The sequence below is a fragment of the Sciurus vulgaris genome, assembly GCF_902686455.1.
Source record: "Sciurus vulgaris genome assembly, chromosome: 5".
NCBI lineage: Eukaryota > Metazoa > Chordata > Mammalia > Rodentia > Sciuridae > Sciurus > Sciurus vulgaris.
In genome coordinates, this window is record NC_136465.1 from 122,252,955 (window position 1) to 122,269,194 (window position 16,240).

Genomic DNA, 16,240 nt, shown 5'->3' on the forward strand with positions numbered 1-16,240 from the left:
GGTATCCATCTGTACAGTTAATCCATTTCCCCCCAGCTTGGCAGAATAAATACTACAGTTGTAGATTCCATTCCAAGTTTGAAATTTTTAGGCTCCTTGTTGCAAGAACATGTAAATGCAAGGTACTTGATGTTGCTGGTGATTAATTATAGATGATATTACTATTATCCACCAAAATATGCTAAGAATGTGTTTAGTGCATTGTGTAGTTACCACATTTATACCCTTCTTTCCTATGAGGTACAGATTTCAAAAACAGTTGAGAATCCACTTAGGAAACTTTCCAAAGTTATTTTTGCCAATCAGTATCAGAACTGGAATTTTAATGAAGACCAACTTTGCAGCTGAGCAGAGAAGAAACTGAAGCTAGAAAAGGACTAAGTGTTATGGGGCGCAACTTAAGAACAGACCAATCACCACTGAGAAGTCCAAATTTGAGAGTCTTTATTAAGCTGGCCAGCTGACTGTCTCACACAATGCCCCAAAAAATGGCTATTGGGAGAACAGCCCCGACCCCAGGGTTGTAGGGGTTTCTTATACCAAAAAATCACAATAATCATAATTGTCTGTTGCTATGATTCAAAATTACACATTAACATCATGAGATCATCAACAGAGGGGGAAGTGGGTCAAAATGACCCTTACCTAGGTACAAACTAAAGAATGGTTACTAACATCCACACAATTACCGTTTACATGGTACATTGTTTAGGAGCAATAGGAATCAAAAGAGAGCAATTCTTTACTACATAGGAGTTGTCATTGTATATTATTAAACATGTCACACCAAGTAACTGATGATGGGCGCAGAGGTGGGGTATTCCCATGGGAGAAGCTTATTTCCCACATAACATGGAGTCTCAGAGCAAAATGGAGTCTGTTCAGTCATTTCCCTTAGAGTCTGGCCTCTAACATTCTCATAGTGTCAGATCTGTCAGCCCATCACACTAAGAATGTGGGAGAAGATGTGCCAACGAACTGGACAACTTCAAGGAGATTATAGGACAGCATTAAAGGACATAATAATTTTAAGATTGCTTAAAGATGGGAACAGTAATTGGGAATTATGGAATATCAATGTTTAAGGACTTCAGTAATAAAGACATTCCAAGTGCCAGTAAGTCCAACTTGGAAGCAAGTTACTGAATAAAGTAGAAGTGGAGGTTATGAATTTTATAGCTAGGTTATAGTGGAATATGTGAATGAGGAGAGATGGATTTTAAATGGGTGGCCTAAAAGCTGGCGAGTTCCAGCCAGTGTGATATAGCTTCATAAAAATGAACCTTAATTATGAAAGACTTTTTGCATGAAGGTGAAAAATAATGATATGAAAGCCACAGATTGGAAGTGGATTATATGCTGTTGTGGACCTGATATATGGAGAAGGCAACCTCTGTAAGTCAGAATTGAAGAGAAAACATGTGGAGAAAACACAATGTCCTGGGTAGGAAATATGGAAGTTGTTTATATATATCTAAGAAAGAGTGGGATCTAGAGGGCACAGGAAGGGCATAGAAAGGTGGAGAAGGACATCAAGAGGGTGTGAATAAAGTTGAGAGCATAAGCCAAAGGGGAAAAGGGATCAGCTATATGAGGAACAGACTGAGAGAGAGAATTACAGGAAAAGTTTATTTGGGATTTGAGAGTGGTGGGAGACAAGAGGCATCAGTGGAACTTGGTGGCTTCAAATCTCTAAATGGAGCTTTAGTTTAAAGGTCTTTTGCTATTTCAGTTCCAAATAATGCTATGCCCTGATTTCAGTCCACATTTTTGTTTGAGCCAAGTGAAAGTGACCCTGTTCAAAGTTCAGTGGGTGCTGGGTCTGAAATATACTCTTTTTGGTTAGTTCAGTTCAGATTTGGATGAAATTAATGGAATTCATCTGATTTTGTGACTTAGCTTATTAGGAATTTTTATTTAAAACGTACTGAATTTGATATAAGTAAGTATGTCACAGACATATTTTTCTAATTTTTTTTTCAAATCATTGCACTGTATTAATTTAATATTTAGATCTATGCATGGGTGTTTTTTCAGTAAAGAATGTTCTCTAATTGGTATTATGGAAAGGGCGAGCAAGATCAAGGTTGGAATGACTCCTGTCATTAAAGCTGTGTAACCTTGAGAACCTTGACTTCTCTAAGCCTAGTGTCCTTTCTTCTTAAAATGGGGATGTTAATATTATTAGAGCATTTGAGGAGGATTGAGGCTACATATTTTACTTTTAGATACTTCTAACTGTGATGTTACCTTTATATTAAAACAAACATCTCTGCAGTCCTAACCCTCTGCTGCAGTTCAGCATCCCTTAGATAGTTGAAAATTTCTTAAACATTAAATTTTATAGTGAGTTCAATTTTTCATATTTTTGCAGCAATCTGGGCTTTGACCAACTCAATAATAACAATCTTTTTCATTTTCCCAAGATAGCTATTAAATAATTACAATATGCCAGTCAAGGCCATCTAAGTCCCTAGCCAAAATCAGTCATCAGATATGTCCCAGGCATCTGAGGAACAGGTCTGCTTTTGCATCCTGATGTACTCAGGCATGGGCTAGCAGCCACCCATGGCAGCGTTCACCTCCATTTGAATCCAGTGACCAATTTCAGAACTCAGCAGCTTGGTCTCAGGCTCAATTCCACTTTCCCTAGTTGGAGTTCATTGAGACCCATTCTTAACAGCTTATGTTTTACTTGACCATCCTAATCATTATAAATATAATTTTGCTAAATACCATGGTGTACACTTTGCTTCAAAGAATAAATGTGAATTTTTGCTGTGGGGAGATGACAGCTGATAGGGACTCCTACCTGTGTTGCTCTTTCACCTACCCCCCTGCTGACCCCTCACAGACACCCACATCTGTAGCATAGTAATATGGTGACATTTCAACAAGAGAAGCTCAAGTGATGCTTTTTCAGTGTGTTTTGGTTTTGTGATTTCTGCATGGTTAATTTTCAGTACAACACCAAACAAATTATATTTGTTTCCAACAACTATGGATTTTCTTTCATCTTTGACTTCTTCAATTAGAAGAAAGGCAGGTCATTTACATCTCTATGACAAAGATACATGAACAAGGTTAGTTCATCAGTATTTTTGCTAAAGTTCTAAGATCAAAACTTTTTTGAAAATAGTGTTTTCTCACTTTATTTTCAAGCTACAATGGTGGAAATATGTTCTCTTAGGTTCCAGTTATATAATTGTGTTGCACTTGTTTAGAGATTTTTAGGTTATATTACTTATTCAGGAGTAGAATTTCATGAAGTGAACTTGAAAACCCTGTTCCTGTAGCTGTAAACAGTGGTTCTGTAGTTGTATGTAATAAGACTACAGAATCGGCCTCCTGTGACTTTCAAAGCTTACCTTGGTAGTTGGATAAACTTTAAACAATGGATTTGTTCTGGGATGTCAGAATAGGACATGGTGTCTCCTACCTGTCATTTGACAGCAAAAGGAATGTTACTCTTCAGCCTTGAATAATGCCCTCACATTCTTCAACCTTGGGTTAGTCATCCACTCATCAGCTGATGTGATTTTACATTTTTGCCTGTGTCATTACTCACTCACCTTAAGTTCTCCTTTTGTACTGGTGGCCTGTTGCTTCCAAAACAAACACATTTTCTGGGCTCCTGTGGAAGGGAAAGGAGAGAAAATTTAAAAGAAGATAATAGATGGGTTCTCAGTTATTTTGGCTTTGTTTATTAATGCTAACTACTATCATAAGTTATGGACTTAGGATTGAGTTGTTAATGAATATTTTATTCAAGGAACTTTTTTATAAGCCTTAATGAACACTGAGAATTCACCAACATGATTGGAGGATGCTGCTAAATTAAAGAGTAGATTATCTTCTATTTCTCCTGAAAATTTGAGTGTTAATTTATATAATATTAAATATTCCTTTTAGCTGTCATTTGGCTTCTGAAAGAGTTCCTTGTTTTGGGAGGACTTTCCTGTATTTTGTTAAATATAGCAATAAACTTACCTTTATCAGATGACATTTTTCATTTTTATCATTCTTTAGCTAATTACCAACCATGTGTAAACATGAATAATACATTTCCCCAATTACATCATACATTCTTAGCTTCTTTCCTAAGCACCTTTGTAAAAATACAGTTTGTGTCTTGATTAAAATTTGTTCATGACTTAGAAAAGTTCATGATCCCTTGCAATTAACTGTGAGATACACCAGAGGTAGAATTTTATGACATTACAGAGTATTAAAATAGCACTGTGGAGAGGGCTGCTGGTCCTCTCTGAAAAGTATGACCATTTAATCACCTAATAATGTTCTCCAAAATTACAGAATTGAACGTACTATATCTTTTCCTACCTGATAATAGGATGAGAGATTAGACACTAGTTAGTGTTCCAGAGGCCTGAAGATTTCTGTGTAAGGGTTCCCCTACTCACTTTTTTTTTATGTGTGTGTGTGTTGATTTCCAGCATAATGGGTAAAGGGATTACTTTTAGTAATGTTCCTATTAAGAAGAGAACCATACAGCCTATGATTTTTGCAATTGTTTTTATATTAATGGAATTATAAAACAGGTTTGTGTTCTTTTTTTAGCAAATCAAATTCTGTTAAACTTATCTATGATTCGAACATACATGTTTCAGAAGGTTAGACATATTAGCATTTGTGCAAGGTGAAAGTGACTTGGAAGGTCAAGAGGCATGCCAAAACAAACAAAAAGCATTTTATTTTATTTATTTAATTTTTATTTTTAACTACCTTGCTTTTAAAACATCTTTTTAGTATTATTATTTTTATTTAGTTTTTAATTTTTACAGACAACATTTTGATTCATTGTACACAAATGGGGTACATCATTTCATTTCTATGGTTGTGCACAATGTAGATTCATACCATTTGTGTAATTAAAACATCTTAATTTGGTATACATATCATGTAACTCTCAAATGACTCTAGTTGTTGACCTGTCAGCATATAAACATTTACCTTTTAGGTTCAATGTATGTTTCTTCCTCAAAAAAAAAATAATAATAATAATAAAAATTAAATAAAAATCAAGGTGCTGGAGTTGTAGCTCAGTGGTAGAGCATTTGCCTTGCACGTGTGAGGCACTGGGTTTGATCCTCAGCACCTCATAAAAAAAATAGATAAGTAAATGAAATAAAGATATTATGTTCATCTACAACTAAAAATATTTAAAAATTAAAAAAATAAAAGCAATTTAAAGCAAACGAGAATACTTGCACCGTAACAAAATATTGTAGATTAAAATTGATGTTGCAGTGTTGTAGAGGAGAATCTGAACATTTCTAAATTTACATTGTCAAAATAAGTTAATAGTTGGGAGAAAAAAATCAGAAGACTTTCTTATCTCATTATTTCCAATTATCTTTGATATTATTTTATCTCAAATTAGAATCAAAATAATGAGAAAAATTGTTTCTAAGGGATGAAGTAAGAAATATACTGATAAGCGTGAATTGTAGCAAATAATGCCAATGTTATATCTATAAATGAAATAAATTCAAAATTACATATTTTAGTGGTAGTCACTGAAGCAAGAAAGTTAACTATAGCAAGATGTTGTACCCTTAAAAATGTTTTCTTTCCTATGTAACTGATTGTGTATAATAATACCAGGATATTTGTCAGGCACATTTTAATACTCTTTTTAAATTCAAATGAATTGAATTATTGCTCTAAGGAGGTTCTTTACATGCAGAATGTACAAGTTTTTGTGTGATTTTTACTAAATTAGGACAATTTCTTGTAAATAGCTTGTTTCTTATCATCCTGGAACTTACATAGTAAACAGATTGATTGTATGTCTAAAATTCCTTCCATGCTGGTCTACAAGGTCAAGGTTCTCTGGTCAAATCAGTTAACATTATAAGTGCTGGCTAACTGACCTCATGGTACCTTTGTTCTCTCCTGTTTGTCCTTGTTCATGTGAAATACATTTAAACAATCTTTGTCCTACACTGTGCTCTTATAAAAAACTTGATTATATCTGAAAGTTGATTATATTGGTTTAGTAGTAGGAGAATTATCAGTATTTATATATTTAAGTTCTATTTTTCAAGTAGGGAATCAGTGGTTAACTAGTATTTATTTATCTATAGAACTAATATTTTTCACTAACTTAAGTAGCAATTATTAATGTTCATAGTTATTTTTAATATTATATTTGCTCTTTGCCAAACACCAAACACTTTAGTAGGCATATTAAGAGTGTTAAATGACTTAATTAATAGTCACACATTTAGGATAGATAATACTATATATATATATTTTGGGGATGGGTAAGGAAATTAGAGAGCAGTCAAAAATAGTTTCAAGGTTCAAATAATCAAAGAACATTCAAGAATTGATGGTCCAATTATGATTATCATTTTATAGTGTTTCTCATACATTACTTACTAAAATGCTACTTAAATTTTATATAACTTAATGTAAATAATTTATTATTTTTATGTAAAAATTTATTACTTTATAAGTGCTCTCTCTCTCTCTTTCATACACTTTATCCCACCCCAAGTGGAGGGAACTTTGTTTTTGAAGGAACTCCTCTGTATTTTGGGAAATTTTACTTAGGACAGAAAATATAAGGGTAGGCACAAACAGTATGATTGTAACACAGGGTGATTGCTTTAATAAATTTAATTAAGTAATTCACCTACATCTGAATGGGACTTTAAATATAACTTTGGAATTTTAGAATTTTAGAAAAGGCAAATAGCAATTTCAACTATTTTCTATTACAGTACAAATCAGAAAACTGCATGCTGGTGAGTCTTTTAGATTTGGGAATTTGATACCTTTTTATTTTTTTAAACATGCATCAAATATTTAGGTGGTTGCTCTGTTCTTTGATTCTTCTAGGAGTCAGTCTTAAGATGCAATGCTTTCCTGTGAAGCCTTAGATCAAGAGATTCTGGAAAACCAAGAACTCTAGGACACTGAGCCAATAGAGCTACTTTGTGAATATCCTCAGTGAGTAAACAGCATTTTCTTCTGTCTGGGTACTCCAAGTCATGCTGTTTGTGAAACTGGTGTGTCTTCATGTAAATGCACCTTTATTGATCCCTTTGATTTAACTTTGTTCCATACTAAGTTCATGATGGTTGAGCAAACTCATAATATGACAAATGGCTCCTATTGGACATATGGTTTCCTGGCTTGTTCTTGCCTCTTCCTTGTTAAGCCGTAGACTGAAGACCCTAGAGTGTCTGGGTTCAAGTCCTGGCTCTGAGGCTTACTAAATAAAATATGCCCAAACATCAGTTCCTTCATCTGTAAAGTGAGGCCATAGAAGGCATCTTCATAGTGCTTGTTGTGCGAACTGCGTTAATTTATGCTAAGTGCTTAGGACAGAATTTGGCACATCCTAAGTGCTACCTAAGCATGAGCTATTGTTATTTATCATTATATTTATATCTTTAATACTATATTCTCTGAACTCTTTCTCTTTTGTAGATATAGACATGATAGTGTCCAAAATTTTGGAGCAGATGCTTTCAGGATAGACACATTTTAATGTAAATAAATCCTGTCGATTGTATTATTTATGTCACTTAATTTTTAAAAATCTCTTGTATTTTTATATAACTCTTTGTTCTCATTGTTGTAAGTATGTAGATAATGCAGATTTTGCATATTCTGTAATTATATCTTTCATGGAATTCACTGATTCCATTGTAGTGATCTTACCCTGTGAGTCTTTAAGTATGTTTTTATGTAAGTGGTTAAGTATCAGATGTCTTGGGACTATGTAAGTTATGCAGCATCATATAAAAAGAAGTCCTAGATTTAAAAAAAAAAAAAAAAAAAAAACAGAGAAATGCCTCGTCTGAATATTGTTTTTAAAGACATCGTGTATTCATATGTGAAAGTAGGAAAGTTATATCAGATTCATTCTAGTATCTTTCTCATTCATATTCCCCCTCCTTTCATGCCCCTTTGTCTAACCCGAAGTACTTCTATTCTTCCTGCCCCCACTGCTTATTGTGTGTTAGCATCTGTGTTAGAACATTTGGCCTTTGGTTTTTTTGGGATTGGCATACTTCACATAGTATGATAGTCTCTGGTTCCATCCATTTACCTGCAAATACCTTAATTTTGTTCTTCTTTATGGCTGAGAAATAGTCCATTGTGTGTATGCACCACATTTTCTTTATCCATTCATCTGTTGAAGGGTACCTAGGTTGGTTCTATAGTTTAGCTATTGTGAGTTGAGCTGCTATCAACATTGATGTGGCAGTATCACTATAGTATGCTGATTTTAAGTCCTTTGGGCATACTGAGGAATGGATAATTGGGTCAAATGGTGGTTCCATTCCGAGTTTGCTGAGGAATCTCCATACTGCTTTCAAGTGTGGTTTTACCAATTTATGGTGCCACCAGCAATGTATGAGTTAAACTTTTCCCCCAGATCCTTGCCAATATTTATTGTTACTTGTATTCTTGATAATTGCCATTCTGACTGGAGTGAGATAAAATCTCAGTGTAATTTTAGTTTGCATTTCTCTAATTGCTAGAGATGTTGAACATTTTTCATATATTTGTTGACCGATCATATTTCTTCTTTTGTGAAGTGTCTGTTCAGTTCCTTTGCCCATTTATTGACTGGGTTATTTGTGTTTTTTCAGTTTTTTTTTTTTTTTTTTTTTTTTTTTTTTTTTTTTTTTTTTTTACATATTCTGGAGATTAATGCTCTCTGTGAGGGGAAGCACATATTTGGTCAGCCTTTTAGATCTTCATCACAGTACCATATTCTAAGGCACACATCATATTAATGAATTCAGCCAAAATTTGTTGCACACCTCCTAATGCTAATAGAGAAATGATAGCTTTTCAAGGGTTCCCCAGTGTAGAGGAGAACTGCCAATCTGTGAAGTGGCAGATCCCAGTGGAAGAGCTAGGCAGCAAGATAGGATTTGTTTATCCAGAGCAAAGGCCAGTAGCAGCACCCTGTGATTTCTACACAGTTTTAAATTGTTCATTGCTCTTAAGAAACAGCTTGTCTGTGTCCTTGACTCGCTAGGTTTTCTGCAAGAGGATGGAACAAATCAAAACAAAACACCATCTTCACATGAAAGACATGAAAGACAACGGATGCCACCTCTTTAAATTGGGTACTTAAACACAATAATCACAGGCCTATGGAGTATGTGGTTGAGAAATAGACACCAGTAATGACACATGTGCTTTTAGTTAAGTGAGATTTGTTTTTCCTCAAATACATCTGGCATCTTTGTGGTATCCTTCGGTCAAATCCTTCTGTTTCTATTTTGTGACCCACATTTCCCACATTTCACTAACTGGCATTTCGTCTAACTGGATACAATTAAAAACGACAGAAAATTAGAAGAAACTCTCCCAAGTCACTTACCTTTGTAGAAATGCATGGATCTTTGAGTGACTTCAGAGAACGTTTTGAACACTGAATCTCACAAAGGATATCATTTTCTTGCCTCTGCTTTAACTTTACTCCTGTGATTAACTGAAGGATGGAAAAAAAGAAATGAAGATCTGGACAAAACATCTCTACAATGAATCAGGAAGAGGTGTCAAGTAAATTACCTACCAAATGCCACCTCTGCTTTTTCTTTATGTATCTCTCCCTTGAAATTATTTCAAGAAATAAGTAGGTAAGCTGAGCACACCCAGTTGTATCCTTCCAATTATAAATACCACTAACCTACTCACTGTGTACAGGTTTATTTTACACAGAATGCGGATTATATGGGTTGATATTAACCCTAATAATCAAATGGTTAGACTTTTACTTCAGGCCACATTGACCAGCTTTGATTTTTGGCTGTATCTTAAAGCTGGGAAAATTTTTCAACTAAGTGTTTCATCTTCTCCACTCATAACATGGTTCAGACAATAATCAATGGAGAGTACCTGTATATCTAAATCAGTCATATTTGCTAATGTGTCCTTGGAAAATCTGGTTGATAGTGAGAACAATGTTTTCAGATACAGGAGAACATTTCTGTGATATTGTACTGGTAGTCAAATCCTAGCATGCTGAACAGCCTTATGATGCTACAGAGGATGCCTGGAGTAGGTAACTTTATTATTTTTGTCTCTTTCCTACAGTATAGTTGAATGCATATAGTGATGAGCTAAATTATGCAAGGTTCTACAGGATATGTCAATGCTAATAATACTTTAGACCTCTACTTCAGCTTGTGGACTCTATCGTCCGCTGCAGGAGGATAACTGTGAATTCTTTTTCTAGTCTTTGTCTTTTTTGTAATGAAGATTGAACCCAGGGCCTCAAGCATGCTAAGCATGTACTCTGCCATTGAGATATAGCCCCAATCCCATCATGGCTTTCTTATACTAGCTACTAACTAAAATATTGGTTAAACCAATTAATTAAACATAAGAAAAAGAATAGATTCAGCCAACTTCTTTGATGCTGGACTGGAGAATGTGGCTTGCATATGTACTCAAATGGAGTTTCTATTTTGAGTTTATATCCAAACTTATGCTTTCCCTTCGTACAGGTGGAACCTGTCCTAGTAAAATTATTGTAGTGTATAACAAATCAGAATATATCTCTTTGTAGGGAGACCCACCTGGGAAAAAAAAGAACAAAGAGATCTCTGCACCAAACTTGCTCAGGGCTTTTTCTTGCAAATCAGCAAGCAGTTGTGGAATAAATAGATGTGCTATTTTAATAGATGTGTCTGCCAAAGGAAACATGAAGCTTCTAGGTAGGTAAGAAGCCTGAGAATCAGAAAGGTCAGGTAATTTCTTCATGGTAAGAAGTAGAATGTAGGTTTGAACTCAAACTTCCTAAACCTAAATCAAGTACTTTATGCCTTTAAGAATCTCTCAGAACAGTGAAGAAGAGCACCAAGGAGTTATGCTGCACTGCACTAAGAAACAGCAGGTTCCCCATGGGAGTGAAGTCTAGTGAGGAGGCTGAGGCCTGACACAGGCAGGCAAGGGTAGAGGAAGTCCACATCCTCTGCCTGCTGCTAGGGAGCTTACCAAGAAGTCTAGTCCACACAGGCAGTTACCCAGAAAGGCCATAAAACACTGGGGCCATAGACTTGATGAGTTCTTGAGGCATGGCCAGGAGTCCAATAAACTGACTTTCCATGTAACTTTGCACTACTTTTCTTGTTATTTTCTGGCCTCCTCAGGTGAAGGTTCTATACTTCCCTTTAAAATAATTTAAAATAACAACTACGAAAGATTTTCATTTATATACTTTACAATGACTGAAGAACAAAGTTTATTCATTATAAACTTTTTTTGAAGCACTACCAGAATCTTGTATCCAGTGAGATGTGACTGAGTCAGTAAATTCGAAGTTGTAAACTCTGTTCATATTATATCTTGTGAAAGATTTGTAGTTTTTAAAACCAGAATAAATAATGGCTTCTTATTTTTAAAATGGCAGTAAAAACTAAAACACACTAAAGTATCTGTACTCATTAACTGAAGCAGTAGATGGCATTAGATATTTGATCCTATGATATTTTATAACATGTCCCCTGGTCTTCCTGTGTGTGGCTGGGTGGTCAGGTGGTTGAGCAGACACTTGTTAGTGGAGATATTACTTGTAGTTGTAGAGAGCTCAAGGCTGGGATAACAATTGGGAGATTACTACATTTGTTGAAGTTGCTTGATATCTGTGGGAATGAGGGAAAGGAGATAGATTTGAGTCCTGGTGGAAGCAGAATCTTTAAGGATTGGCAACCCTAATATGACTATGGAGAGCGGGAGACATTATTACTTACTCTGAGACTTTGTGCTGAGTCACTTAGCAGGTTCGTTAAACAGAAGGTGGCCATGTGCGCTGAAGGGGATGCCAGAGAGCTAAGTGGAATCATAGGTTCTGAACTAGAAAGGTATTTTAAAAACCACTTTCTCTGAACATGTTTTTTCAATTAGCTGAACATGCTAAGATCTTCTGTTGACTGAATAACAGCCAGGGAATGAAAGATCTTAAATGATCCATGTACTCAAACTAACCTGCCAATAATTCCGTTTCATCAGAGAGCTACTATTGTGGGCTTGAAGGGGAATCACTTGGGATGGTAGAGTCTTTGTGTATTTGGTGTTTAGGACTACTGTCCTGCCTTTATATTTTCCTGTGATGGATTGAAAACTTTAAAGGAATTGCTCCAGTCTATAAGTCAAATTTGACTGGAGACTTCTTTCCTTCTCTTCTTAGCCAAGGTTAAAAAAAATTCCTTTTTACATTATGACTCAGGGTAATTACCTCAAGGAGTGAACTAGACTGTTTTTTTCTACAGTATACTAACTTTGAGCTCCATGATAATTCTAAACTCCAGAAAGTAGAATCCCTGTCAGTTTTGTTCAATGAATGTTAAGACTATGTTACTCTTTCCAGGAAAATAATAGGAAAAATATTTTATCTAAATGAGAGAAGCAAATAGAAGATTCCCCATATGTTTGTAAGGTATTTAATTTTTGTATCTTTCTGACTAATTTAGTGCTGTTTCTAATCCAAAATTTACACCAGAGCTTTCTGTTATGAGTTTCTTACACTTTTTATGCTTAATTTTTAAATTTCTTTATATGTAGTGCTTGGGATAGAAGAACAGAGGATTTGTGCATGCTAGGTAAGCGCTTTACCACTGCGTCACATTCCCGGCCCTGTACTTTTTATTCAGATTAAAAACCTGGATTTTGCACATTAATCCAGTCTTTACTCATACTCATAAAGTGAAAAACATCAAAATCTCACAAGGGAAATGTGCTAATGCTGCATGAAACTTGGGAATAACGTTAAAAACAAATCTATTGCCAAGAACTTATTGTCATGTTTCAAATGCAGAATTAATAACCTGTTCCAAGAGCACATATGCTATTCATCAGGGTTTTCTCCTAAGACTATCTGTATTTGCTATCTTTTCTGACTCCACATTAATGAGAATTTTAGAAACTGAAATTTAAATAAAATCTTTGCGTGGTCCTACTTTTGGAGTTACTCTTGAGAATGTGTCACCTTGGCAAAGGTTAGTCACCTTCAGGCATTTTCTCCCCAGAGCTTAGAGAACAGTTCTGTTTTGCATTTGGCTTTTCTTTTCTCAAAGGTGCAGGTAGCAAACACAACTGTCTGCATTTATCTCATATCCTGTGGAATATGGTTGCTGAACTTTAATAGTACAATTTCTTTGTGCTTTGACTATGATATATTTCTTGTTAAGAAAAAGAGAGAGCTGGGTGGTAGCTCAGTGGCCCCGAGCACTTGTCTAGCCTGCACAAGGCCCTGGGATCAATCCCCAGCCCCAGGGGGACAAAAAAAAGTGTACGAAGGCCAACTGTTGAATGTTTTCCTGGCATTAAAAAGATGACACAAGTTGCCAGTTGAAGTCAGTCACTTATACTCTTCTTCTGTAACAAACTAATCCATACTTTGTTGCTATAGGTAATTTTGAATTTTTTGAAAGATTTGTTAAAATTGTATGCGTAAGTCACAAAAATAACTTACAAGTCATCTGTGAAGAAAAAAAATTCTGCATGAAGAAAATAAATATACAATTTATAACTGAAGCTTTTTAACCTTTCCTAATAGGCTCTTGTGAACCATGTTTTCAATCAGTAGAGAGTATATTTTAAGGATTTAATATTGTAATGACAATAACCAAAATAATAGTGAATAAGTACAAACTATATTATCTACACTCTTGCCAATTCTAATCATTATAGATCATATTTTATGAAATGATTTTATTGGCTACAGTATATTTTGACATATTAAACTTAGATATAGTTTTGTATTTCTCCTTTTATTTAACTTTAGAACTTATAATAATTCTAAGTAAAAATATTTATCATAGATAGGGAACTGAATAAAGTTAACATTCATGATGTACTTAATAATCACTTCTGTACATAAAATTGCATCTTGTTATATTTCCATTAGGTATTAGTAGTTGATAAAACAAATATCTTTATTGAAATTTTGTTCCTTTAACAAAAATAGCTAGTTTGAGGTGTATCTCTATAGATTGCAAAATGACATTATTTTGAATTGATTAATCACTTTGTATTCCATCAGTACTTCTACTCCAGATAAGTGTGATGAACACTGTTGGAAACTACAGGAGATGATTGTTTGGGTCTAAGCTCCTGCACTGGCATCCAACAGACCAGGCTAAAAATCAAAATGGAGTTTACTAAGGGCTTAGAACCATGGGCGCTGAGTTGGAACCAAGGACCCAATATTTCCAGTTCACTAAGGGGGAAAGTAAGCTGTTTATCTGACCTGAAAAGTCAAGATTAGAGAGATAACATCCAAATTTCCCAAACAGTACAGTGTCAATTGGCTTGAGAATGAAGTTCCCTCTTGACTTATTTCTTACACAAAAAAGATAACTTAAAGCAACCTGATGATAATCAGTCAGTTGTTTTCCTATTGTTTTATCTCTATGTTTCTGCGTTAAAAGGACAGTAACTTTAAAATGACCAATCCTCATTCTGTTCTTTGGTTTCTGCTTTCTTCAGACTTCCTCTGTCTGTAAAACCAATCTCTTCTGCCCAGCCCATCAGAAGAGGTACTATGCTTTATGGAATCAAGTGTTGCCTAATACTAGAATTGAAAATAAAGCACATTAAACTCATTAAGCTAAATGGTTGTAGTCTGTCTTTTCATACTAGCCACTAAGCCCTGTTGTGTTGGAACAAAGATGCACTTAAAGAGTTCATTGTCAGATATATACCATATAATTCCAAATGCCACAGTACAGTTTGTTCACTGTAGTAAAGCTTCAGTGCATGTCTAGTTTTATAGGAAATAAAAATTTTCATATGTTTTTATTTCATTTTAGTTGTAAAGTTAAGGTTTTAATAGAAGGGATAGAAATATACCCCATATCTTATTTCATAAAGATAATTGCTTTAGTTGGTTAAATAAATTAGAAAAAATTTCTGGAGGTTATTTATAGTTTTCCCTGGGTTATTGTAACTATTATATACATTTAGAAATGTAGCCTACTAAAACATGTGGGAAGCATCCTTTACACCCAGCTATTGATACTCAGTTCCATATAGTCACATCATTCCCATGGGATATCAAATGCCCCTTATCCACTGATTATGGAAAAACTGACAAACTGGAGTTGAATCCAGGAACCCAGTATTCCACAGCCTTTTCACCTTATATAAGTAACTGAACCTATGATCCACAGTTTTCCCCACACTTAACATAATGTCTATCTTATATCGTTTAGAGAATGAGGTAATGAATGCAGATGTTTGATATAATGCCTACCTGGAGTATGAGAAACCCCCAGCAAACGATAACTTCATTTCTCCAAAGGTTTTTGTGGTTTCTTCATATACAAAGATGGTGTCCCTGATCCACAGTCAGATTCACTGTTACACACTTAGGCTGGGAACCCCTTGTGACAGAGGGCATGTATTTACAAATTTGCTGAACAAGAAAGGAATGTAATATGTGATTGGACAACAAAGGGATTCAACACATGACCTTAGCCTTTTCATTATTGTTCATAACTTACTGAGTGCCCTGGTCTCAGACTCTGTGAAGATTCACTTACACTGTGATATATATAATATAGTACTCTAGCAGTGTGTTCTAAACATGATGTTTAATCACACAATGGAAAACACACTTGAAAATCTGGCTACATCAACTTTAGAGAAAGAGAATCAGAAGATTAAATTTAGCAGTTCTAACTGCCAGACTTGGTCACCTTCTTTGACCCCCAGGATATAATTTGAGCTATGCTCACTTTGTACTGTGAAAAGTATGAACTAATTGTGCATGTCAAAGCAAGTTCTTAAAGAAGAGAGAGGGCTACCTTTCCCCTATTTGAGAGAAGAGAGAAGGAAGGGCAAAGCAGAGAATCTCTGGAGACGTGTGTGCAAGTTTGCTTCTGGCTAGAAGTTAATGATCAATTGCCTCTATGCTCAGCTCTGTGCTCTGAGAAAGCAGCAAACTTGGGTTCTCTCTATTCAGGTAACTTTCAAATTATACAAACTGCAAAATTATACAAACTGTTAATGTTAACTGTACTTTATAGACATATGATTGTTTTTATTCCTTTATTTTCCTCTGATTTCATGTTCTAAGCTTATTCAAAGAACAAAGAAAAGCTATAAATGTTGACTCATAGAAAAATATTTTACTTTTAAAGTGTACTAATGCTAATGAGGAATTCTGTGCTTATATTAGGGAAAGAGAATTTTTAAATGTTTTTATGCAACTAATTATTGTGGTTCCCATGTCTACTGG

The 16,240-nt window shown here is 34.8% G+C and overlaps 1 protein-coding gene across 7 annotated transcripts in view; it reads left to right on the forward strand.

Moving 5' to 3' along the window:
* SLC16A7 (solute carrier family 16 member 7) overlaps positions 1 to 16,240 on the forward strand; it is a 201,653-nt gene that overhangs the window by 80,807 nt on the left and 104,606 nt on the right. For 2 of the 7 annotated variants that reach the window (XM_079142798.1, XM_079142800.1), the window contains exon 1: positions 15,521 to 15,964. The exons of 3 other annotated variants lie outside the window; for them this stretch is intronic. The gene's annotated coding sequence lies outside the window, so the exon portion shown is untranslated. Of the gene's footprint in view, positions 1 to 6,843; positions 6,979 to 15,520; positions 15,965 to 16,240 lie in introns of those variants that run through there. 2 more of the 7 variants (XM_079142799.1, XM_079142804.1) reach the window with 2 other exon arrangements.